This window comes from Balaenoptera borealis, assembly GCF_965194805.1.
Source record: "Balaenoptera borealis genome assembly, chromosome: 1".
Lineage (NCBI taxonomy): Eukaryota > Metazoa > Chordata > Mammalia > Artiodactyla > Balaenopteridae > Balaenoptera > Balaenoptera borealis.
In genome coordinates this window covers 170,783,436-170,809,434 of record NC_138860.1, presented here as the reverse complement: position 1 = coordinate 170,809,434, position 25,999 = coordinate 170,783,436, and positions in this window count along the sequence as shown.

The window sequence follows — 25,999 nt, the reverse complement described above, 5'->3', positions numbered from 1 at the left end:
TTGGGTGAATAGAACGCTACATTCAACAACTGCAGATTACACATTATTTTTAAGTGCACATGGAATGTTCACCAAGAGAGACCATGTGCTGGGCTATAAGACACATATCAATCAGTTTAAAAGAATTGAAATCATGCAGGGTATATTTTTGTTGATTACAGTGGAATTAAATTAGGAGTCAATGACAATAGTGCATCTGGAAACCTCACACATATTTGGAAATTAAACAAGATATGTCTAAATAACCTGTAGGTCAATGAAGAAATCACAAGGAAGGTTAAAAAACATTTTGAATTGAATTAGAAGAAAACATTAACACTTCAAAACTTGTGGGATGTAACTAAAAGAGTCTTGAGAGTGAATTATAGAGGTTAAAAGTCTTGTATTAGAAAAGAAGAAAAGTTTAAAATCAATGATCTAAGTGTCTTAAGAAGCTAGGAAAAGAAGAACAGAAGCTATTATAATAGAACACAGAGAAACAATTCAAAATACCAAAAAAGCCAGACACTGATTCTCTAAAAAGATTAATAAAATGAATATGTCCCTAGCTGGGAAAAAAAGAGGAGAAAGTAAAAGTTTTTAACATCAGCAATGGTAAAGGAGTCATCACTAAGATAGTACAGTCCTTAAAATGGTAATAAGAGAATATTATAAATAACTTTATGCAAATAAATTCAACAACTTCAAAGAACTGGGCAAATTTCTTGAAAACACAACTTATCAAAACTAACAGAAGGGGACTTCCCTGGTGGTCCAGAGGTTAAGAATCTGACTTCCAAAGCAGGGGACGTGGGTTTGATCCCTGGTCGGGGAACTAGGATCCCACATGGCACAGGGCAACTAAGCCTGTGCACCACAAGTAGAGAGCCCACACGCCGCAACTACTGAGCTTGTGCACTCTGGAGCCTGTGCACCACAGTTAGAGAGAAGCCCTTGTGTCACAACTAGAGAAGCCTGCGCACTGCAACAAAAAGACCCCCGCATGCTGCAACGGGGATCCCGCATGCAGCAACAAAGGTCCCACATGCCACAACTAGGATCTGAGGCAGCCAAATAAATAAATAAATAAATATTTAAAAAATTGGTTCCAAAAAATGAAAAGACAATTTGTAAAAAACAACAACAACAACAACAAAAACTAACAGAAGAAGAAACAGAAGCACTGAATAACCCTATGTCTATTAAAGAAATTGAATCTATAATAGAAAACTTTTCCACAATGAAAGCTCCAGGCTTGAATGGCTTCACCTTTGAATTCTTGCTAACATTTAAGGGAAAAATAATACTAACCTTACACATATTCTTTCAGATAATAGAAGAAGCAGGAACAATTCCCAGCTGGTATGAGGACATTATAACCTTGATACAAAACTTGAAAAGGATATTAGAAAAAAAAGAAAAATAAGAAACCAATATAACTCAAGAATACTGATGTAAAAATTAATAAATAGCAGCAAATTGAATTCAGAAATATGTAAAAAGGATAATATATATATCATGACCAAGTGGAATTTGTCTCAGGAAAGCAAGGTTGGTTCAATACTTGAAAATCAATCAAGTGAATTTACCAAATTAACAGAATAAAGGGGGAAAAAAAGGATCATCTTTCTCTTTTTTTTGGCCGAGCAGCTTGTGGGATGATCCCCGACCAGGGATTGAACTCAGGCTGTGGCAGCAAAAGCCTGGAATCTTAACCACTAGGCCACCAGGGAACTCCCAAGGATCATCTTAATAGATGCTGAAAATGCACCTGAGAAAAGTCAACATTCCTTCGTGAAAAAAAAAAACAAAACAAAACTCAACAAACTAAGAATAGAAGGGAATTTCCTTAATCTTATAAAAGACACCTATGAAAAACCTATAGCTAACATTATTCTTAGTAATTACTGAATACATCACTCTTTTTTTTTTGAAGTTTTGAATTTTAGTTTATTTTTTTATACAGCAGGTTCTTATTAGTTATCTATTTTATACATATTAGTGTATATAAGACTGAATACATCACTCTTATCAGGAACTATTCAAGGATGTTCATTTAAACCACTTCTAATCAATGTTTTACTGGATATTCTAGTCACTTTAATAAGGCAAGAAAGAAATAAAAGCCTTAAAGTTTGGAAATGATAAAGTAAAATGCTCATTCAGAAACAACATAATTGTTTTTTTAAGAAATCCCAAGGAATCTACAAAGAACTAACTAGAATAATAACAGAATGTAGCAAGGTTTCAAGTTGTAATGAATGTACACAATTCAACCTGATATAATAGCAATAAAAAATGGTTAAATGAAATTTTAAAAAAGCAATACCAAACATTGATAAAAATATTTAGGAATAATTTTTTTTAAATGTGCAAGACTCTGATGCTGAAATTTGTAAGACAGAGCAGAGATAAATTAGAGATTTCCATAAATGGAAAGACATATCATGTTCATGGCTTGAGAGAATCAATATTATTAAAGATGCCAACCCTCACAAACTTGATCCACAGATTCAATCCAAATATCTAGCTTTTAGAATAAGCTGGTTTTGAAAGGTATACAGAAATGTAAAAGACCTATAAAACCCCAAAAAACACTTCAAAAAAAGGATGATCGAACTTAGAGAACACACACTGCTTGATTTTAAAACTAACTCTAACGCTATTATGGCCAAGACAGAATCGGAATGGACAAGTAGATCAATGGAGTAGAACAGAGGCATCAGCAATAGACCCACACAAATAATCAATCTATTTTAGATAATAATTATAAAGTAATTCAACTGGAAAAAGAATAGTGTTTTCAATAAATGATGCTGCACCAAATGGATAGCCATATAGAGAAATAGTAAATCCAGACCCCTACCGAACACCATACCGTACTCAAAAATTAATTTGAGGTGGATCATAGACCTAAAGGTAAATGTTAACACTATAAACCTTATAAATTTAAAAAATGAATAATATATTTGAGACTTTGGGGTAGGAAAGATAGGACTCAGAAAAGCACTAACAAAAACAATGATGAAATGCACTTCATCAAAATTAAAACTTTTTGCTCTTCAAAAGATCCTGCTGAGAAAAATGCAAACACAGGTCACAAACTGGGAGGAAATAGTCACAACACATATATCTGACAAATGATTTTTATGTAAAATATATAAAGAACTACAAATCAATGAAAGCACAACTCAATAAAACATGGATAAACTGCTTGAACAGCAACTTCACACAAAAAGAGATATGAATGGCCAATAAAATGCTAAATGTTATTAATTATCAGGGATATGTAAATTGAAAATACCTTGAGATAGCAGTCAGGCTAAAATTAAAAGGTCTGACAATACCAAGCGTTGGTGAGGATGCGGGACAACAGAAATTCTCATACGTTGCTTCTGGGAGTGTAAATGGGTACAGCTGTTTTGGAAAATAATTTAGCAATTTCTTATGAAGTTAAATAAACAACTACCCTATCGCCTGACAACTTTGCTTCTAAAAGTCCTGAAAACTCTCATCCACAAATAGACTTCTGCAAATATTTTCATAGCATCTTTATTTATAATAATCCAAACCTAACTCAGTTGTCCATCTTTGGGTGAATAGATAAACAAATTGTGGCACATGCATAAAATGGACGTTCATGGAGTGATAACAAAGAACAAACTATGAATAAAGATAGCGACATATACAAATCTCAAAAACTTTTGTGTTGCGTGAAAACCAGAAACCTACACTATGGTTCCACCTATATGAAATTCTAGAACATGCAAAACAAATCCACAGTGTCAGAAATTAGATCAATGGTTGCCAGGGGCTGGGGAAAGAGGATTGGTTGCAATAGAGGAGAAGAGACATTATTGATGTAATGAAACGTGGTATATTTTAATGGGATGTTGGTTAGATGGGTGTGTACACAATTTCTAGGGAATAAACTAGGGAAAGGAGCACCATTCACTTGCAAATCAATCTAGGTGGAGCTGACACCTAGACTCCACCCCACCCTTCTTTCAGCCCATCACAGCCCCGCCCTCCCTGAGTATCTCTCAAATCTGGATTACTCTGTCCATCCACTGCTGCTGTCATCGAGGGATCAGTGCTGAGTTTGGGTTCCTCCAAAATGGCAGCTGGTTTATGTGGGAGGTGATCCCAGGACGCACAGTGAGGTGGAGACAGAGGCAGGAGGGAGGAAAGCCCTAAAGGCTGAATCAGACAGCGGGGCACACTGTGGGCTCAGCCCTGCTGGGCACCCTCTGAGGAAGTGTTAGGACGTGCCTCAGACTTGTCCCTCAAAGGAAAGCTGGGTGATCTATTTATCACCCATCCCTCCCTGGTTGAGAGGTGCCTCTGGGATGTTAAATCCCTGGCACTTTGGGCCTACCCTGCCTAAGGCTGGTCAAGCCCCCAGGACACTGGAGAACCCCTGGTTGGAGCAGCAGAGGGAAGCAGGGCCTGAGGAGGGAGTGGTCAGCACTCTGGGAACCAGTCAGCACAAGTGCAGGTGAGCCCAGAGCTGGTGAGGAGACTGAGTATCAATAACGTCTGCTTCAGCCATTATCATCACCTGATGCCCCCTCGTGCCCTTCTTGCCCACCCACCAAGGCAGCAAGAATGGGCTTCCCAAAAGACAAACCTGACCACATCAAACTTCTGCCTACAACAGTTCAATTGCAGCTCTTGGCTTTGGGGGCATGGAATCCCAGACAGCGTGTGATTTGGCTGCTCTGACACCTTACCCCAGCTGACCTGTATAAGAGTTGCTTTTCAGCTCTTAAGACTTGTTGAAATTTGAACCTTGGCCTGCCCAGTGAACCACTCCCCCTCCTCCCTCCCTCCCTCCCTCTTCCAGGGTGGTAGGCACCCCTGAAGACTGCTCCCAATGATCCTGGCCTCTTGGTATTCACTTCCCTTGAGTGCTGGCTGGACTTAGTGACTCAATTCTATGTTTAGGATGACCTCGTGTACTATGGATGGTGGAACAAACAAGAAGGGAGTCTAGAACATTGACAAAATTGTTCATGAAGCCACCATAGAAGCCCAGGAACTCTTATATTCAGAATTCTCTTACATGAGAGAAACATACATCTTCAATTTTTTTAAGCCACTGTCTTAGAGATTTCCATCAGTATCTGAATTTATTGCTAGCAGGTAACACTGAGGCAGGGTCAAAGATGGAAAAGATAAAGCAAAACCCCCAATTTATACATGGAATCTTAATGGAGCAAGGGAGAAGATCTATGTTTCCTCATGACTCTAAGGATCTCTGACTACAACCCAGGCTGGATGGGTAGGTGTTTAGAAAATATGGAGCAGTAGGAAATGTCAGCCGAGGTGAGAGCCTTGAACATTCCACACACGCCACCCCCACAGGCCTTGCTTACCTTCAGCCTCTTCTCTGGCTCCTAGAGCTGCCCAGAGTGTGGGAGGCACATGGTCAAGTATGAACAGCCAGGGAGGGAGTCAACCGATGCCAACAGATAGAGTGAGACCTGCCTGGTATAATTTTAAATGTGGAAAAGATCCTAGTGGTTTTCTAGTCCAACCATCTCTTTGATGCTTGAATTCCTTCAACAACCACCAACACACAATAACATTATCATCACTAATAACATCTTCATCAGCATCATCACCATCCTCTTCACCTTTATCATCATGACTTTCATTACAGTCATCATCATCATTACCATCACCACCACCACTGACATCATTACCACCATTTACTGAGGACGCAGTGCTGGTTGCTTTACATACTTGGTTACACGAAATTTTCACAACAATGCAATGATATGATCCTGACTTACAGATAGGGGAACTGAGGCTGGCAAAGGTGAAGTAGCCCAAGGCAGCACAGATAACAGAAGAGGGAGGGTTTAATCCAGGTCTTTCAGTCATAGAGCCTAATTGTACACTACTTTGCAGCCCTGAAAGTTGATCTGTGCTTATACACCTCCACCAGCAAGCATGGTCCAACTTTGGCCAGAACTGACAGAAGGGTCTTTGCCTTTGCAAAGTGAAACCAGCTTCCTTGTTGGCCTCACTCACATTCCTGGTTCTTTGGGGCCCCCAGAATAGTACCAACTTCTGGTCCATATGACAACCCTTCCGAAGCTGGAGGGCAGCATTGTGTCCACCTGAGAATCTTTTTAGGATGAATGTCTTGTCCCTTCAACAGTTTCTGTGTAAGTGACCACCTCTCAGCCTTCCTATACCCCACCCACATCCAAGTCACTGCCATCTCTCACCTGGACTTATGCAATTCCTCCAACTAGTCTCCATGATTCTACCTGACCACCCTCTCTACTAGAACCCTCATCTCTGGTCCCTTTCCAGTCCTCATTTTTCTTCATAGAACACATCACTACTTGATCTATGTCTATATCTCATATATATTATATATACATACATTATAATGTTATTATATATGTTATGTATATATAACATATATATACATACACTATATATAAGATGTTATTAGTCATCCAGGATATGTAAATTGAAAATATCATGAGATAGCAGTCATGGCTAAAATTAAAGACCCTGACAATACCAAGTGTTGATGAGGATGCAAGGTGACTGGAATTCTCATACATTGCTTCTGGGAGTGTTACATAGTATACCTATTTTGGAAAACAGTTTGGCAGTTTCTATATACAACCAACCTATAACCCAGCAACTTCACTTAGAAGTATCTACCAAAAAGTACTGAAAATTTTTATATAGAGAGATTTAGACATATATATTTATTTATATATACATACATATTTATATATACATTTATATAATATATTATATATTATATAATGCATAAATATTTAATATATTTTAATATACTATATATATAAAATCTAATATTTCATGGATATAAACTCCATGAGAACAGGGACTTTGTCGATCTTCTTCACCTCTCTGTCTCCAGTGCCTACAAGAGAATCTAGAACATAAGAGCAAACTCAGAAAACTAGCAAATTAATTTATTTACTCATGTGACCTTGTTTCCATGCCCTTTTTAGTCTGGAGGCACTTAGACAAAGTTCAGCTTATCTACAACCCTCTAGGTTTGTTTATCAGAAGGAAGCATAGGTCTCAGCCTCCCAGTTAAGCCAGACTCTCACCTCCCTTCTTCTAGGCTCCATGCCTCTATTAACATGTCCAGGCAGTAAGGTACACGGAAGAGTGTTGGCTTCAGAGTCAGATAAACCAAAATTCAAATCTCAGCTCTCCACTTACTAGCTCTGTGACTTTTAGCTTTCTGAGCTTCAGTTTTCTCTTGCTAATAATGCCAACCTTGAAAGTGTGTTGGGAGGATAAACCTCATGTGAGTACCTAATACATAGTAAACACTCGATTTCTATGGGTTCACATTGAGCTACCTGTCAGCTCCCATCAAGGCCTGTCTCTCTCCTCTGTACCTAAGCCATTGATTTGCTTTTCTCATCTCAGCTCAGAAATTTGCTCTGCATGCTAAACTCACATTTACATATGGAATTCCTCCCTGTGAGTCTCCCTCAGCAGCTCTAGCCTATGGGGACCTTCTTCCTACCCTGGTTCTGCCATCCAAAGTGCTTTCTCTTCCTCCAAGACCCTGTCATCTGAAATCTGAAGCAAAGCTAACATTTATAATGCTGAGGGTCGCCCCCTGCCCTGCACCCGCCTCGACTACAGTTTTCCCGAGTGGCAGGAGCTGTAGTTGACATTCAGTAGACACCCTCCCAGAGCTGAAGAAAGCCCAGCACAGAGGACTCGCCAGGGTTATGGGCTGGTGGAAAGTGATGGCGTCAATAGGAGGAGCTGGGGGGTTGACAGCTCAGGGAGTGGCAGGGCTGGCCAAGGATGAGCCCCTATCATCCTAGCCTAAGGCATTGGCATCACGTGGACCTGGGCCAAATGGCAGCTCTGCCGTTTACAGCCAGCTGATGACTTAGGGCGAGTCCCCTCCCCTCTCTGAGGCTCCGTCTCCTCCTCTGTCCAGTGGAGATGATAGCTCCCACGCCCTCTCCATTGCTGCAGGCAATGGAGACTGTGCATGTGGATGCGCTGTGGAGGGGCTGGCACACTCACCATCTGCAAGGCAGGTGATGTCACAGGTGAGGTCCGGGTGGCCTTGAGGTCACGCTGCTGTGTGGAGCTGTGGGTAAGAGTGTGGGCTCTGGAGTAGACCTGGATTTGAATCCTGGCTCTGCTACCTCCTGCTGTGTGACAGAGGTAAATGGCTCACCCTCTCTGAGCCTCCCCTTTCCCCCTCGGTGTCATCATTTCCCTGTCAGAGGGTTGTCGGGAGCATAACTTTACGACTTCAGCTTGCCAGCCCTGCTAGAGGCTACGTCGCTGTCAGCTGCCCCCTCCCGCCGCCCTCCCAGTGAGGGTCCCACCTGGGAGCACGTCCCTGATGGGGCAGCCTGGGAGGGGAGGCCAGAGAGCAGAGGAGGCAGCAGGGACATGCCCAGGTGCACATGTGTGCACGGAGCCCCAGGGGTGCCCAACTTCTTTACAGAGAGGTGGCGGCTCTGGGGCCCGGCTGGTGCTGACTAGCAGACAGGCAGCCCCAGGCCTGGCCACACTGAACTCTGCGGAGCTGGGACAGGCGTTTGCTCCCTGAGCAGGAAGGACATGTTGACTCGGTGGAACAAGTGTTGGGCAGCCCTCCCCCTCTTTCCAGTTTCCTGCAGCTTCTCTGCAGAGGTCGCGGCCCCCATCACCCTGCCCAACCCACCCAGGACACAGGCCCAGGACTCCCTCAGCGCTACCTGCACACGCGGCGGTTTCCTATGTGGGGGCAGATCTGACCAGACCCTCCGCACTCTTGCCTGGCCCGTGTCTGTGACGCAGGCGTGAGCCGTCAAGGGAGGCTTAGAGGTCAACCAGATGGGGGAGGGGTCAATCAGAAATGAACAGAATAATTTCCTAATAGAGTTGGAAGATCTTTTAACCAAATTGTTGTAGAGGCAGTCAATTTTATTGAAGTATAATTTGCATAAAATAAAGCTTTTTTAAAGCGAATGGTTCAACGAATTCGGCCAAATGTATAGAGTCCTATAGCCACCACCTCAGTCAAGATGTAGAATATTTCCATCATCTTATGAAATTCCCTCACCTCCCTTTGAAGTGCATCTTCTCCTCTCATCTCCAGCCCTTGGAAATCACTGGCTTGATTTCTGTCTCTATAGTTTTGCTTTCTCCAGAATAACATATCAATGTATATAGCCTTTTGTGTGTCTGGTCTCTTCCACTTAGTGTAATGCTTTTGAGATTCATCCATGACGATCTGTGTATCAGCAGTTCATTCCTTTTTATGGCCGGCTGGTATTCTGTTGTACGGATATACCATATTTTGTTTATTCATTTGTCAGTCTATGACTGTTATGAATGGAGCTGTTATGAAATTCACATACAAGTCTGTGTGTAGACACATTTTTTCTCTTGGTAAATGCCTAGGAGCAGAATTACTGGGTTGTATGGAAAAATGTGTGCTGAACTGTGTAAGAAACTGCCAAACAGTTTTTCAAAGCAGCTGTCCCATTTTGCACACCCACTAGCAATGAATAAAATTTCTGGTGGCTCTGCATCTTCTCCTTGATATTGTAGTCTCCTTCATTTTGGCCATGCTAGTGGGTATGTAATGGTGTCTCATTGTGGTTATAACTTGCATTTCCCCAATGACTAATAATGTTAAGGACCCTTCAGGTGCTTATTTGCCATCTGTATGTCTTTTTCAGTGAAGTATCTGTTCAAAACTTTTGCCCATTGCTAATTGATGTTTATTTTCTTATTATTGAGTTGTAACAGTTATATATATATGAGTTTTTATATATTATGCAAGACTTTTATATATTTTATCAGATGCTTGATTTGGAAACAGCTTCTCCTAGTGTGTGGCTTTCATTTCCTTGAGTATGTCTTTCAAATAGCCAATATTTGAAAATTGTGATGATGTCCAATTTTTTTTTCCTTTTAAGGTTTGTGTGTTTTTGTCCTAAGAAATATTTACCTGACTCAGATTACAAAGATTTCTCTTACATTTTCTTCTAGAAATGTTATAGTTTTAACTCTTATGTTTAGGTCTGTGATTTATTTAGAGTCAATTTGTGTGTGTGTGTGGTGAATGAAGTGGAATGGATATAGGTGTTTGTTTGTTTTTTTGCACATGGCTATCCAATTGCTCCAGCACCATTTGTTGAAATGAATATTCTTTCTCTTTGAATTACATTGTCATCTCTGCTGAAAATCAGTTGGCCTGTATGTGTGGATCTATTTCTGAACCCTATTCTGCTCCATTGACCTCTATGTCTAATACACCAACACCCACTGTTATCACTTGCTATAGGTTCATAGTAAGTCTTAAAATCGGGTAGTAAGAGTCCAACTTTATTCTTCCCTTTCAAAATGGTTTTGGCTCTTCTGGGTCCTCTGCTTTTTCATATGAATTTTAAAACCAGTTTGTCAATTTCATTAAAAATCCTCCTGGGATTTTGATTTGTATTGCATTGAATTTATAGATCAATTCTGGGACGATTGTCATCTTAACAATACTGAATCTTCCCACCCATGAACATGATATATCTTTTTATTTACTTAGGTCTTTTAAAACTTTTCTTGACAATCCTTTTCTTTTATTTGGGGTGTTGGACTAATTACAATTTTTAAAAACAGATTTATTGAGGCATAGTTTGTATGTAGAAAAATTCACCTTTTTATTTTACCATTTTATGAATTTTGGCAAGTGCATATAACTGTGAAACCACTACCATAATCAATATATAGAACCATTTATCACTCTAAAAAGTTCCCTTATGTTCTTTTGTAGCCAACCTCCTTCCCTTACCCTCAGCCCCTGACAACCACTAATCTTTTCTCTAGTCCCCTAATTTTGCCTTGTCCAGAATTAGAGCATTTACATTTCGTGGAGTTACTTAAATGGTTAAATTTAAACATGCCATCTTGCTTTTTGTTTTCTTTTTGTTATATCTGTTCTTTGTTGTTTCTCTTTTCCTGCCTTCTTTTGGATCAATTGATTATTAGAAATACCTCTTTTATTTTTACAGTGGTTGCTCTAGCATTTACAATACCCATCTTTAGCGTATCATAGTGTACCTTTGTATAATATACTTCTTAACCTGTAGTGTAATAATATAATGGGGTACATATATCTTTTCAAATTAGTGCCTTTGTTTTCTTCAGAAAACCACCCAGGAGTAGAATTCCTGGGTCATATGGTAGTTCTATTTTTAACTTTTTGAGGAACCTCCATACTGTTTTCCATAGCGGTTGTATCGATTTACATTCCCATAAACAGTGCATGAGGGTTCTCTTTTCTCCACATCTTTGTCAGCTCTTGTTATTTGTTGTCTTTTTGAGGATAGTCTTTTGACAGGTATGAGGTGATATCTCGTTGTGGTTTTGATTTGCATTTCCCTGATGATTACTGATGTTGAGCAACTTCTCATGTGTCTGTTGGCCATCTGTAGTCTTCTTTGGAAAAATGTTTATGGCATATAATTCATTTTATACATTGTTGGATTTGATGTCTAATATTTTTTGAGGATTTTTGTGGCTATGTTCATGAGAGATATTACCTGTAGTTTTCCTTTCTTGTAATGTTTTTATCTGTATTTGATATTAGAATAATTTTGGCCTCATCATGGTATTTTTATTTTGTATTTAATGTCATACTAAGTGAAGAAAAAATTAAGATATTTCATTATTAGCGTAAATTTTACTGTTCACGTTTATATTGTATAACGCTAATTTGTATAATGCAAATATAGGAACATCTAACTCATATGTAGGATCTTTGAAATTACACAATTTGTATTTTGTAGCTCATCATAAACATGTATTTCATTCTTACCAGAACGGTGGAAGCACTACACAAAGCTAACTGAGCGGTGCTTATTTTATTCTCATTATGCACACATTCTACCAAAACTCTCTGCATTCAGCTTATTGATGAGAAGGAAAGGCTGAAAAGCAAAGGAATCCCCTACTTTCCCTTTGCTTCTGTGTCATCATTTTCAGCATAACTGGTTGTCTAATGCAAGGAAGTAACACAAGTGAAAAAGGATGTCTAGGATTTCTTGGTCATTCATGTTTCTTAGAAGGCCATGACTTTCTTTCTGCCTTTGAATCAAGTTCTGGTTCCATTGTGTGCTGGGTAACTTTATGTGTCAACTTGACTGGGCTAAGGGATGCCCAGATAGCTGGTAAAGCGTTACTTCTGGGTGTGTCTGTGAGGGTGTTTCTGGAAGAGATCAGCATTTGAATCAGTAGACTGAGTAGAGAAGATCCACCCTCACCAGTGTGGGCTGGCGTCATCCAATCCAGGGAGGGCCCAGATAGGACAAGAAGGTGGGGGAAGGGCAAATTCTCTCTCTCTTCTTGAGCTGAGACATCCATCTTCTCCTGCCCGTGAACATAGGAGTTCCTGGTTCTCAGGCCTGGGACTCCAGGACTCACACCAGTGCCCCCACTCCTCCCTACCCCCGTTCTTAGGCCTTCGGACTCAGCTGGAATTATACCACCAGCTTTCCAGCTTGCAGACAGCATATCATGGTATATTTCAGCTTCAATATTGTGTGAACCGATTCCCATGATAAATCTTCTTTTGTAGATCTATATATCCTATTGGTTCTGTTTCTCTAGTGAATCCTAATACCCAGTGAAAAGCATGGCTTTCTTGGAGCTGTCAGTGCACCCACTGAGTCATAGATGTAACATACTTACTTTGTACTGATGTTAACAATTGTAATAAAATATACATAAGATAAAATTTATCGTTTCAACCATTGTTAAGTGTACAGTTCACTGACATTAAATACACTTACATTTGTTGTGTAACCATCACCACCATCCATCTCCAGAACTTCCATCTTCCCAGACTAAAACTTTATCCTCATTAAACAATAACTCCCAATTCTCCCCTCCCTCAGGCCTTGGAAACTACCATTCTACTTTCTGCCTCTATGTATTTGATTCTTCCAAGACCCTCATATAAGTGGAATCATACAGTATTTGTCCTTTTGTGATCAGTTTATTTCACTTAGCATGATGTCTAAGGTTCATCCATATTGTAGCATGTGTCAGAATTTCCTTCCTTTTAAAGCCTGAATAATATTCTAATATGTTATATATCACATTCTGTTCATTCATTCATCTGTTGATGGACCCTTGTGTTGCTCTCACCTTCTGATTATTGTGAATAGTGCTGCTATGAACATGGATATACAGGCATACCGGAGATATTGCAGGTTTGGTTCCAGACCACTGCAATAAAGTGAATATCACAATAAAGTGGGTCACGCAAACTTTTTGGTTTCCCAGTGCATATAAAAGTTATGTTTACATTCTACTGTAGTCTATTAAGTATGCAATAGCATTATGTCTAAAAAAAAAAACAATGTACATACCTTAATTAAAAATGCTTTAATGCTAAAATATGCTAACCATCATCTGGCTTCAGCGAGTTGCAGTAATAACATCAAAGATCACTGATCACAGTCACCATAACAAATACAGTAATAATGAAAAATCTTGAAATATTGTGAGAATTACCAAAGTGTGACACAGAGACACAAAGTGAGCAAATGCTGTTGGAAAAATGGTGCAAAGAGACTTGCTCGATGCAGGGTTGTGAAAAATGTAATACCTGTGAAGTGCAATAAAACAAGGCATGCCTGTACAAACATCTGTTCAAGTCCCCACTTTGGATTCCTTTGAGTCTATACTCAGAAGTGAACTTGCAGGATCACATGTAATTCTATTTTTAATTTTTTGAGGAACTGCCATACTGTTTTCTACAGTGGCTGCACCATTTTACTTTCATACCAGTAACGTATAAGGGTTCCAATATCTCCACATCCTCACCAACACTTCTTATATTGTGTTTTTTTAAATTAATTTTTAAAATTAATTTTTATTGGAGTATAGTTGCTTTACAATGTTGTGTTAGTTTCTGCTTAGAGCAAAGTGAATCTGCTATACATATACATATACCCCCTCTTTTCTGGATTTCCTTCCCAGTTAGGTCACCACAGAGCATTGAGTAGAGCTCTCTGTGCTATACAGTAGGTTCTCATTAGTTATCTATTTTATACATAGTAGTGTATATATGTCAATCCCAATCTCCCAATTCATCCCACCCTCCCTTCCTCCCCTGGTATCCATACGTCTCTACACCTGTGTTCTCTATGCCTGTGTCTGTATTTCTGCATCGCAAATAAGTTCATCTGTATCATAAAATTAATTTTTTAATAATAGCCATCCTAGTGGGTGTGAAGTGCTACCTTGTTCTCCCTTTGCGTGTGGCTGAACGCCTGTCCACACATCGTGGGTCCCCTGGAATTCTGTGCTTAGGGGGAATCATGGCCACTTTATGCAAATGGGGTGATAAGGATCAGTGGCACATATAAGCATCAGTGGCACATCCCAGCTCACTTGCATCCTCCGTTGTCACTTCGGCCTTCACTTACAAAACGCAAGTTCAAAGATAAAATTATGAAGAATTTCAAAACAGTGATAACAAGGTACTAAATCAGCTATGAGGCCCTTCTGGGCATGGAGCCCTGTGTCATGGCAGATGTCAGAGAATACAACCTTTCTTCTACTGCTGGGAGAGAAAAATGTGGAGGTGAAGGCTGGACAGCAGGTGGTAAATGGAGAAAGGAGATACAGGTGCTGAGGCTTGGTTCCAGTCTCCTAAATCCCTGGCTTTTCCAGTTGCCATACCTTTGCCCATGCTCTGTATCCTGCTTACAGTGCCTTCACCCCTTATTATGAGTCAAATCCTGTCGATCTTAGTTCAAATCCTATTTCACTAGGGAAGTCTCTCCTGACCACCCTGGCATCCCTTCTCAGAACTCTGATAGCATTAATTGTTCATACCACCCACGTGGCAATGAGCCTGATCTTGCCTCCCCGAATACAGTCATGTCTCTCCAACTAGATGCTGAGGCTGCTGGGGGCAAAGCCTGTGTCTCTTGCTTCTTTGATTTTTTATTTTTTTATACAGCTCTCCTGCTTCTTTGAGCACCTCACCAAGACTCACGGCGAGACTGCCCCTCACCACACTCCTCCTCACCTGAGAATCTGGCCCAGTCTCCAGCCCAGTCAGATCTCTCCATGTCTTTCTCACTGGCCCACTTTCATGCTGTTGGATTGGCTATTTTACAGCTGTACTGTCTTTCCTTCCCATAAATGTCTGTCCAAATCTTACCCCATTCTTCAAAGCCTAGTGTGGTATAGTAGGAATGGCATGTGTTTGCAACTTAGAAATACCTAGTTCTAAACCCTGACTCTGTCACTCTTTGGATATGTGGCCTGGGCAAGTAACTCCCTTTCCTCAAGCCTTTTTTTCCCCCTCATGTAAAATGAGGGGTTGATACTAACCATTGTGAAGGGCTGAAAGATTTTATGGGGGTATTAAAAATTAACAGCACATTAGAGTGAATTAGTGTATGCCAATACATTTGAAACTTAGATTAAATGGATATCTTCTTAGAAAAGTATAACTTACTTAAAGTGACTAAAAAGAAACAGAATGTCTGCATAATCTTATGCTAATTTAAATAAATTGTATTATAAACTTAAAATCATTCCAAAAAGAAAAATGCTAGGCCTGGATTATTTTACAGATGATTTCCACCAAACTTTCAAGGAATATATCATTCCAAAATTCCAGAAATTGGGAAAAAGGGGACAGTTCCTGATAAATTTTCTGAGACTACTATACTACTGATTCCAAATATCAGGCAAGGGTATTATAAGAAAGATCACAGTTCATATACTTCTCATGGTCATAACTGTAAAAGTCATAAACACTATTAAGTTACTGAAAAAATAATCATGCATTATAACTGAGTTGAGTTATCCCAGGAATATAAGGATCAACTAACATTAGAAAAATCTGTAAATGATTTTTGCCATATTAACAGATTAATCTCAATATATGCTCCAGGAAATTTAACACTCATCAACAAAATAATTCTTAGCAAACTAGAAATGGAAGGGAACTTTTTAAACCTGTTAAAATGTGTCTATCAAGAGCCTACAGCATATGTTGAAATGTAGAAGAATTTTCTTTAAAATCAGGAAAACGAGACAAGATGGCTCCTATCACCACTTCCACTCAATATTATATTGGAGATTCCAATCTCTCAACCAGAGCCAGTGCAATAAGACAAGAAAATGAAATGAAAGTTTAATGAATAAGAAAAAAAGGAAGCAAATTTCCATTATTCTAAGCTTCTTTGACTCTACTCATAGAAAATCCAAAAGAATCTACAGGCAAATTATTAAAATTAATGAGACTCAAACAAAGAATATAGATATAAGGTCAACATAGAAACATCATTTGTATTTCTATTTACCAGCAACACTTAGAAATCCTAGTGTAAAAGATAGCCCTTACAATAACAATAAAAAATATAAGAGACACAAGAATATGCCTAACAATAAAAAGTTCAGGAAATTTCTGGAGAAAATTATTGAAAGATACTCAATACCTAAATGTAAAGAGATATATCATATTCATAGATGAGAAGACTCAATGTTGCAAAGACGACAGCTCTCCTTAAATAGTTCTACAGATTTAATAAAATTCCAATCAAAATTCCAAGGCATATTTCAAGGAACTTGACAAGCCAATTATAAAATTCATAAGAAAAAGAATAAGGGGAAAAATAGCCTAGAAACACCTGAGGAACAAGGCAGGGGACTTGCATTTCAGATATGAAACTTATAAAGCCACACTGATTAGTGCTAACATATTGGAAGAGAACAGAGTGTCCACCAACAGACAGACCGACATGCATAAGGAAAGTCGACATATGATGAAATTGTCCTTGTAGACCTGGGATGATCTATGCTACAACAACTGGTGATCCATATAGGAAAAGAAAATCAAATCTCCATCTCAGAACACTACAAAAATCAATTCCAGGTGGATAAAGATTTGAATGTGAAATGCAAGGCTTTAAATATTTTAGAAGAAAATAGAGACTATTTTTATGACCTTGAGTAGGGAAGGATTTCTTTACCAAAGCACTAAAAGTGCAAACCGAAAAAGGAAAGCATAGAAAAATTTGTCTAAATAACAATAAAGACCTTCTGTTCATCCAAGACTACAAGTAAAGTGAAGAGACAAGTCTCAAATGGGGAGGAGACATTTGCAGCATGGAATCAATAAGTGGCTATTATCCTAAATGGATAAAGGATTCCTAAAAATCATTAGGATGGCAACAAACAGTAGAAAATTAGATAAAAGACACAAATAGGCATTTCACAGAAGAAATCCGAAGGCCCATAATCATTTGAAAATATGTTTAGTTTCATTAGTAATCAGGGAAATGAAAATTATGAACACAGAGTCACCATTTTACTCCTACTATTCTGGCAAAAATTTAGAAGCCTGACAAATTCGGGTCTGGATGTAGAGCAATGGAAACTCTGACACACCGCTGCTGGGAGTGGAAACAACCACAGTCATTTTTGAAAACAATTTGGCACCGCCTTGTAAAGTTGAACAAATACACACCCTACAAGTCAGCAATTCCCCTTCCAGAATACACCCCAGAGAATCTGCTGTGCAGGTCCATCAGGAGATTCAGGCAAGAATGTTCACAGCAGCCTCATTTAGAAGAACAAGCAAACAAAAAACTAGAAAAAACCAAACAGAAAGTAGAAATAACTCATATCCATGGAGAGAGGATGGATACATGAAGTGTGATATTCATATGATGAAATACCATACCTCAGCAAAATGAATGAACCACAGGTACACACATCTACATGGACATATCTAGAAACAACATTGGGCAAAAAAATCAAGGCACAGAAAAATTCATACCTAATGAGGTCATTTTTATAAAGATTACACAGAGGCACAACTAAATGATGCCTTGCTTGGTGGTATAGACATATGTGGTCAAACTACAAAGAAAACTGGACAGGATAAACCCAAAATGCAGGACAGCGTTCACCTCTGGGAGACAGTGGGAGGCTCAGCCAAGGGCTTCCATTCTCTTGGAAACCTTCTACTTCCTAAGTTCCGAATCACAGCAGTTTATTGTTATGCTTCATAATTTACACGTTTGTTATATGGAATTTTTTATAGAAATAAAATACTACATCATGAAAAGAAGAGAGTTAGTGAAGTAATATACGACAAGCTCCTAGCTCAGGGCCCAGCACGTACACACAATGCCTGTGCTTTTCCTGGGGGCAGGCTGGGCACCAAGGGATTTGCATGCACAGTCTCAGTTTGTTTTCTCAGCAGCCCTATGATTTCTACCCCATTTTACAGAGGAGGAAGCAGACACTCAGAGAGGGTAAGCGATTTGCCCTGGGCCGCACAGCTAAGAGGATCTGAGAGACAAGTCCAAGTATGTGTGGCTCCAGATCAGTCCCTCTCAGCCCCTGGTTCCCCTGCCTCTCACACAGCAGGTACTCAATAAACTGTGAGCCCGTTACGATCTCCTCTGTTCATACGGCAGCACCTTGCATCTTCTCTTTGATAACTGTCACATTTGATCTTGCATCCCGCTTACCTTTGTAGAGTCCCTTGCAAGCTCCTCCAGAGCACATTACAGATCACCAGCTGTGCCTTCTCTGTGTTCCCAGGGCCAGTGCTGGTACCCAGCAGGATGCTTAGTACTGTTGGTTTGGCGTGTTACAGAATCATCTGATGTGGGGCTCTGGGCTGTTGGCTCAGAAGTCTGGGGAAGGAGTGCCTGGGGGCCACGAGGAAGGGCCGGGCACTCACCCCGGGGGCTGTAGCCATGGCCGTCCATGAAGGAGAGGCCCAGCCGCTCATCTTCCTGCAAGGTGCTCTGGTCCGTGAAGCTCCGGTCCACGGCACTCATCATGTGGGTCTTCTCCTGGCGGTAGTTGACCGTGGCCTTGGTCATGTTCACTGGCTTCCTGCAGAGGAGGGGTGATGGGAGACATGGGTGCTCAGCTGGGCAGGACAGCAGCCAGAGGTGAATGGGGAGGCCTGGCAGTCAGGGGGCCTTGAGGCCAGGAGCCAGTCTAGAAGCATCTCTGGATGCTGAGGGGGCTCTGCCTCCATCCTTTGCCCACCAGACCCAGTGAGCTGCTGTCTCCCCCAAGAGGGACTGGGCAGGGTCTCTGTCCTGGGGACCTTTGCTGACAGCAAGGGATGGAAGAGCAGTGGCCTCAGGCTGGGATCCCACCCAGCAAATGGGGATACAGTTCACTCTGGGCTTGTTTTCGTGTCAGACCAGATAGCCACCCTCACTGCACCCCAAACTAGAACTAGGGCTGCCCCAGCTCCAGATCCAGAATGTCCCCTTCTCCAGCCTCCTTTCTCCTTGTCTGCTCCAGAGACTTACAATCTGAACTATTTTTATCCAGTGGTGGGGAAGGGCTGCATGAGGCCATCCTCTCTGCTCCCTCATGGCCGGGGGTCTGGCCACGGGCAGGGGCTGAGCTCCCACCTTGCTTAGCCCCATGCCTGCTTCCCCGCAGAGGTCTGCTTGCATCAGCAGACACAAAGGACTTGGAACAGAAGCCCACGCAGGGCCCACCTCATGTCAGCTCCCATCACTCCATCCAGACACCGGAAGCAGCAGAGAGAGAGAAGGCGAGAGGTCCCAGTCCCTCCCGAGACGGCAGAGCTTCTGGAGAGCCCCTGAGCCGGGGCCACACACAGCCCAGGCCTGCAGCCCAGCTTTACAGATGGGCATGGCAGTTTGTGACCCCAGGGAACTCGGAGGAAACTGGGAGGGAGAACGGGGTGGGGAGGCAAGGGCCACAGCTCCAAGACCAAGGGGCTGAGCAACGGGCAAAGGGAAAGGACTTGGGACCTGCGCTGAGACTGGAGAAGAGCCAGGGCCCCATCACAGGGAAGGCTCGAGATGAGAGAGCCGTTCACCTCTAGGCCCTACAGCATGCAGGGTGTGGGGCAGACCTGAGAGAGGACTTCCAGGTCATGCGGGCTCAGGGACACTGGTCATCCCTGGAGATGAAGAGGCCAGTGCACGGATCCCCCAGACAAACAGGCAAACTCCACTCAGCCCCTCCTGGCTCAACAGCCGCCTGGGGCCCAAGCAGGACAGGATGACCTCTGGATGCCCCTCCTGCCAGGACCTCGACGTCCCTCCTGTGCTAAGATGGCTCTGTGTCCACGCTGGGGACCAGTGCTGCCGGGCACTGCGGTGGGCGCGGCCTTCCCCGTCTGGACAAAAGATGGCTCAGCAGGCCCAGGCCTCCTGCTCCCAGCCCCACCCGCGGGCTCTGGGCATCACCCTTACTGTGGCCCAGGGCAGAGCCAAAGACCCCTTTGGGGGCAGGTGAGAAGAAGCCTCTGTGGCTGTGACCTTGACCATCAACATAAGAGAGAAGGTGGAGGAGGAAGGGAGGTGAGGAGGGAGAAGAGAAGGGGCAAGAGGACTGACAGAGGAGGAGGAGAGTAAAGGGACAATGACAAGGAGAGAGAGAGAGAGGGAAGGAGACAGAGGGAGGGAGGGACAGGTCAGACACCAGCAACCACAGGGAAGACAGACAGAGGATAGCCCGTCAAGCTGGCTGAACAATGGTGCCCAAGGAGGACCCATCGCGAGCGGATACTGGCCTAGAAGGTCTGCAGCGGTGTACCCCAGGGCTCTGTTCCCACCCAGGCCTCCTGGTCCACTTGGAAGAGGAACCTGAAACACCAACCAACCAGATCCACAGACACAGCCAGGAGGGACACCTCGCACTGAGGCCTCCAGCCGATCTCAGGGTGAGACCAAGCAGATGCCACGTAACATGGACCCTTGGAAAAGTTCTGCATTTAGGTTCAAAATTAGCTGCAAAGTAGAGAGGGAGGGCGAGCTGCCTTGTCAGCAGCTCCTGGAAAAGCCGAGCTGGAGGCTCCACGTGAGTTGACGGGGGTGTGGTTGCTGGAAAAGCCAGTGTGATGGTGGGTGACTTCGATGCAAGAAGAGGGTCCAGGGAGGAGGTGAGAGACCACCGTCCCCTGGGCTGGCCCGGGGCCACCTGAGTCTGCTGTGTAAGGAGGGGACAAGCACAGGTAAGGGGAATGTTCTGGAAGGCTTGCAGGGTCAGCGATCACAGAGGCAGGAAACAGAGCAGCATGGACAGACCGTGGAGTCAGACGGGGGCCTGGGTTGTAACCCCAGCTCTGCCCGTCCTATGACCTCTGACGAGTCCCTTAACCTCCCTGAGCCTCAGTTTCCTCATCAGTAAAATGGGGTGATCACAGTGCCTCTTCTCAGGGTTGTTGTGCAGATTCTGTGTGAAGAACTGAGCACCAGCGCTCTTTGCCGGGTTGGGTGGCAGGCTTCCTCTCCCCCTGCCCCCACTTGGCAAATCCTGTCTCCTTGAGGGTAGATTTCTAAGATGCCAAATACTACCAAATACCCCCCAACATCTGAGCCCTCCCTTACAGCCCTCTCTATCTGCCCCCCACTGCCCCCCACTAATGCCCTGAGAATCAACTCCCAGGACCTCTACAGGCAGGACCCCTACTGAGAGAAGGACAGAGCCTTGCCGCTTACGCACACCTACTGCGTGTCAGCCGTGGTGAGGCCCTTCACATCCCGAGCTGTGAGGCGGACGGGCTTTGCAGTCGGGTCTGGGTTCAGTCAGGCCCTACCACTTATCAGCTGAGTGACATGAGTTAAGTCACTTAATGATAATTTTCTCATCTGTGAAAAGGGACTCAGACCTGCTTTGTGGGTCAGGATCCAAGAAGGAAAAATTCTTTGATGTATCGCGAGTGCTGAATAGTACCTGGTACACAGTAGGTGCTTAATGACTACTGTTCTAATGGGTGATATGTGTAGAGCTCCTGGCACACAGTCATTACTCAAAAAATTATGGTTTTAGATGTTTTATTTTGAGAAGTTGTGCAGAGAGAAGGGCGGGGAAAAATCAAGGCTAGTGCCCTCGACAGGCCCCCCCTTCCCCTGTTACATCCCCCCGCTGCCACATTCCCAGGATCTCTCCTTCCTGTGCCTGGCCTCAGGCACAGTCAGTTCTCTCTCCTTCCCCTGGATCCTGCTTATCTGCTTCTGGCAGCCCTGAGTCCCTGTGCCAACTGGCCAGGTGGCGTCCAGCCTGGCAGCAGCTGCGTAGAGCCCAGGCGGGGAGAGGGTGGAGCGGGTTCTGCCTGGGTGACCTCGGGCAGGTCCATGACCCCTCTGGGCCTCAGCATCTCCATCTCTCAGTTAAGGGGCTTGGACCACAAAGTCCTGGGGCTGCTTGGTGGGGAATGCGGTGGGGCGGGGAGGGAGAGCAGAGGGGTCTCAGAAGCTCCCACCTGCTCCAACCAGAGGCTCAGCCTTCAGTAACTCCACGTACTGTGCTCCAACGGAATGGTTTAAAGTAATATTCCCCCTGTATTTTTGAAGATAATTTGTTTGTTAGACTAGATGCCCTGAACTACCTTGGACTTGAACTACCTCACTTTTTGGGGTCTGAGCCTCTACATTTCTCAGTTCTAAGAGTCTTAGAATCCCAAGTCCTGGGTTTATGAAACTCCAAAATTCCATGATTCTAAGTTCTGGATTCTAAGATGTACTGAGATTCATGCTGCCCACTGCAAAGTGCACTAAGAGACTCAACCCTTGCAAACACCCTTTCAGCTGGAGCAGCTTCCCTACTGAGCGCCTTTCCCTGGACAGTGGCATCCGGCATCCCCCAGAAGCCAGGCCTCTCCATTTGCAGGGTCCTGTCTTCCCACCACAAGCTTTATGCACAGGCCCAATGCTCAGGCTGGAGCTGACCCTCAGGAGAGGGAGGGGCTGGTGGCCAGCAAGACCCCCCTCTCCCATCACACTCACCCCCAGCAAGCTGCCCCGCTTGTCCCCAGCCTCCATGCCTCTATGCCCACCAGGCCTCTACGGCCACCTGGAGGGGGGCCAGGGTACCAGCCTCACTTACCCCTTGCAGATGATGACCGTGAGGGTCCCAGAAGGAGGATGAGGATGAAAAACACCCCTGCCCCTCCCTACACAGATGCCTGGGATCAGCTCCACGTCCTCTGAGGGCCGGGGACACCCCCCAACCTCCGGCTCTGCGTGCTGTCCTTGCACGTGGTCGGAGAGGACCCAGTGGGGCACAGAGTCAGAGGTGACGGGAACCATCCAACCTGCCTATTAAGATGTGAGTCCCCGGCCTTCTGAGTTGTACAGGACGGGCCGTTTTCCCTGTGCACATGGACATCTGTCCCTTGTCCCCAGCACGTGTCCTGTCTTTCACACAGGCCTGTCTCCTCACCATCCCCTTATTTGACCATCTAAGCTCCCACGTCGGAGACTTTGCTTATACTGTTCCCCCGCCAGGAATATCTCCCCTCTCCTCCCTACCTTTCCGAACTCCCCCATTGTCCAGTGGGTGGGGGAAGGAGAGGACACTTTGTCCACCAGTGTCACCATCTTTACCTCCTGGGAGGTAAGGAGGAGCTGAGTTAGGCACCTATTCAACATCTCAAGGATGGGGGACCAAACACACTGAGCACATTCTTGGCCTGGGACCAGGGCTAGTTCCCCTCCCCCTGCCTGCCCTCCTTGGGTTTTATATTTCTCAACCCTCTGTGGGAAAGGGGGTGCTAGACACACAGAACCCAGAGCCAGCATCTGGCCGCCATCACCCCGTGGTCCAAGCACAATGGGTCCCCCTCCACAGCCCTGCTCCAGGCCTCTGCCAAGGTCCCTTCTATGTCCACCCCCAGGGAGGCATTGGTGGGCCCTGCTGCCCAGCAGGAGAAGGAGCCCGTGCTGAGGGGGCCATGTGGGACCAGCAAGGAGACCCTGCCAGGCCACCGTCCTCTGCTCCCACAGCCTTGGGTCCTCAGAGGCTGCCTCCTTAGCCCGAGTATCGTGCTCCTACCTTGAAGGACTAAAGGGACCCAGTGGGGGAGGCCTCGTGGGGCTTACCTTTCCTGGCGAGTAGGATGCAGATCTGTCAGGTCTCCCGAGGGCACAGATGGGGGTCTCAGATCTGCTCCCTGAACGCCCCTCCCCAGCCCCGCCCCCTGCAGGGCGGGAAGCTCAGGGGAGGACTCCTGGGCAGGGGGGGTCTCCCTCACTCATTCCCTCCTCACCAGTTAATGAGCTGGAAGCTTCCAGAATGAGGCTGCTTCACCATTTAATGTACTGGAACAGTCTCAGAGGGAGGGGGATAAAACGGGAGAGGATATGGATGGGGGAGTGAGGGGGTGCTCGGCACCCCACAGCCTGGGGGCTCCAGGGTCTGTCTACAGCGCTGCCCCCAGAGGGGAGGGTTCAGGCGGAGAACAGAGGAGGGCTCCCCGATGTCCCTGCAGCGCTCTCTGGGGAAGCCCCCGTGCTCATGGGATGTAGGTGGGGGAGAGCTGACTGTGAGTCCGGCCCCCAACCTGGCTGCTTCCCGCTGGCCTGCCCCATGATGCCTCCTCAGTCTAGTCCTGGCACTTCCCCAAATTGCCCTTCCTGAAACTTGCCTGGTCACCCTGCTTCCTTGCTTCGCTCCTGCTGAATGGCACCCCCTGCTCCTTTCTGGGCCCAGGGCCAGGCCCGTCCTCTTCACCACCGGGCCTTTGCACATGCTGTTCCCTCCTCTGTCTCCACTGCCCCTCCTTGGGCTCCCGTGGCCCCCGAGCTTCTCCAGTCAGCTCTCCTCTGCGCTGCAAGTGACTGTTTATGCCTCCATCCTCCCATGGCACCGGAAGCCCCTTAGGGATCTATGTCTGGCTCAGTCACCACTGTCTCCCCACGGTGCAGGGCAGTGCCTGACCCTCAGCCAGCATTTACTGAGCGCTGACTGTGTCCCAGGTCTGTGCTCAGCCTTTACAGGCATATATCAATTAACCTGCAAGGTCATCTTCAAGGATGTACTGGAGAGAGGACAGCAGCAGGGCTGCGAGCATAGGCTAGAAGGCCAGGCCTGCTGGATTTGACCCTGGCTCTGCATTTACTGGCTGGGTGACCTTTATGGAGTTACATGAGCTCTCTGTGCCTTAGTTTCCCCTGGTAAAATGGAACGAGTAATGACAGCAGCTGCCTCATGGGGTGTTTCTAAGGATTGAATGAGTGAATATATGTGTGTACATGTTTACACACACACACATTTAATGTAGTGGGTGACATATACTAAGAGCTATGTAATGTAAACTATTAGCATTAACCTCACTGGCAGATGAGAAAGGCTTCCTTTTCCCTTCATCTCTGCCATCTCCTGCACCATCAAACCTAAGTAGACTCAGGGAGCTCAAATAAATGCTTGTTTACTACAGGCTCGGGTGCCAGCTGAAGGATATACAAGTTTGCTATATATACATCAGTTGTATTTCTATGTACTAGCAACCCAAAATTGGCAAGTGAAAGAAAAATACTATTTACTATTATAACAAGACCTAAAAATAAATACAAAGAGATTCAATCAAAAAAATGTACAAGACTTCCTATGAAAATTGCAATAAAAATGGTCAAAATGCTCCAAGAGACACTTCACAATGGGTTCATGATGACCAAAAAGCACAGGAAAAGATGGACAATGTTACTAGTTATCAGGCAAATGTGAAATAAAACCACAAAAGATACTCTACTCCCACTGAAATGGCTAAAATTTCTAAGACTAAGTGTTGGCTAGGGTGTGGGGACACTGGGACCCCTGCCCACTGCTGGTGGGAATGTGGGCTGTTACCACTGCTTTGGAAAACGATTTGATAGCTTCTTATAAAGTTCAACATATAACTAATCTATGACTTGGTGGTTTCACCCTGGCTATTTTCCCTAGAAAAATAAAAACATACGTCCTCAAAAGTCTATTATGAGGATATGTGTGGCACCTTTATTTGTATTAGCCAAAAATTGGAAAACCACTCAAACGCCCATTTCTTGCAGGTTTCTCCTGAGACACTCCCTCATTAAACTGCTTGCACAAGAATCAGCATCTCTGACCACACTCATCTCTGAATCCATCACTGTGCTGTGTGTCACTGATGGGTGGGGGAAGAGCGAAGATGCCCTTCTCAGGTCAGTCGTCCATCTGCGATGAGTGTGGGCTACTAACAGCTCACTTGGCACCC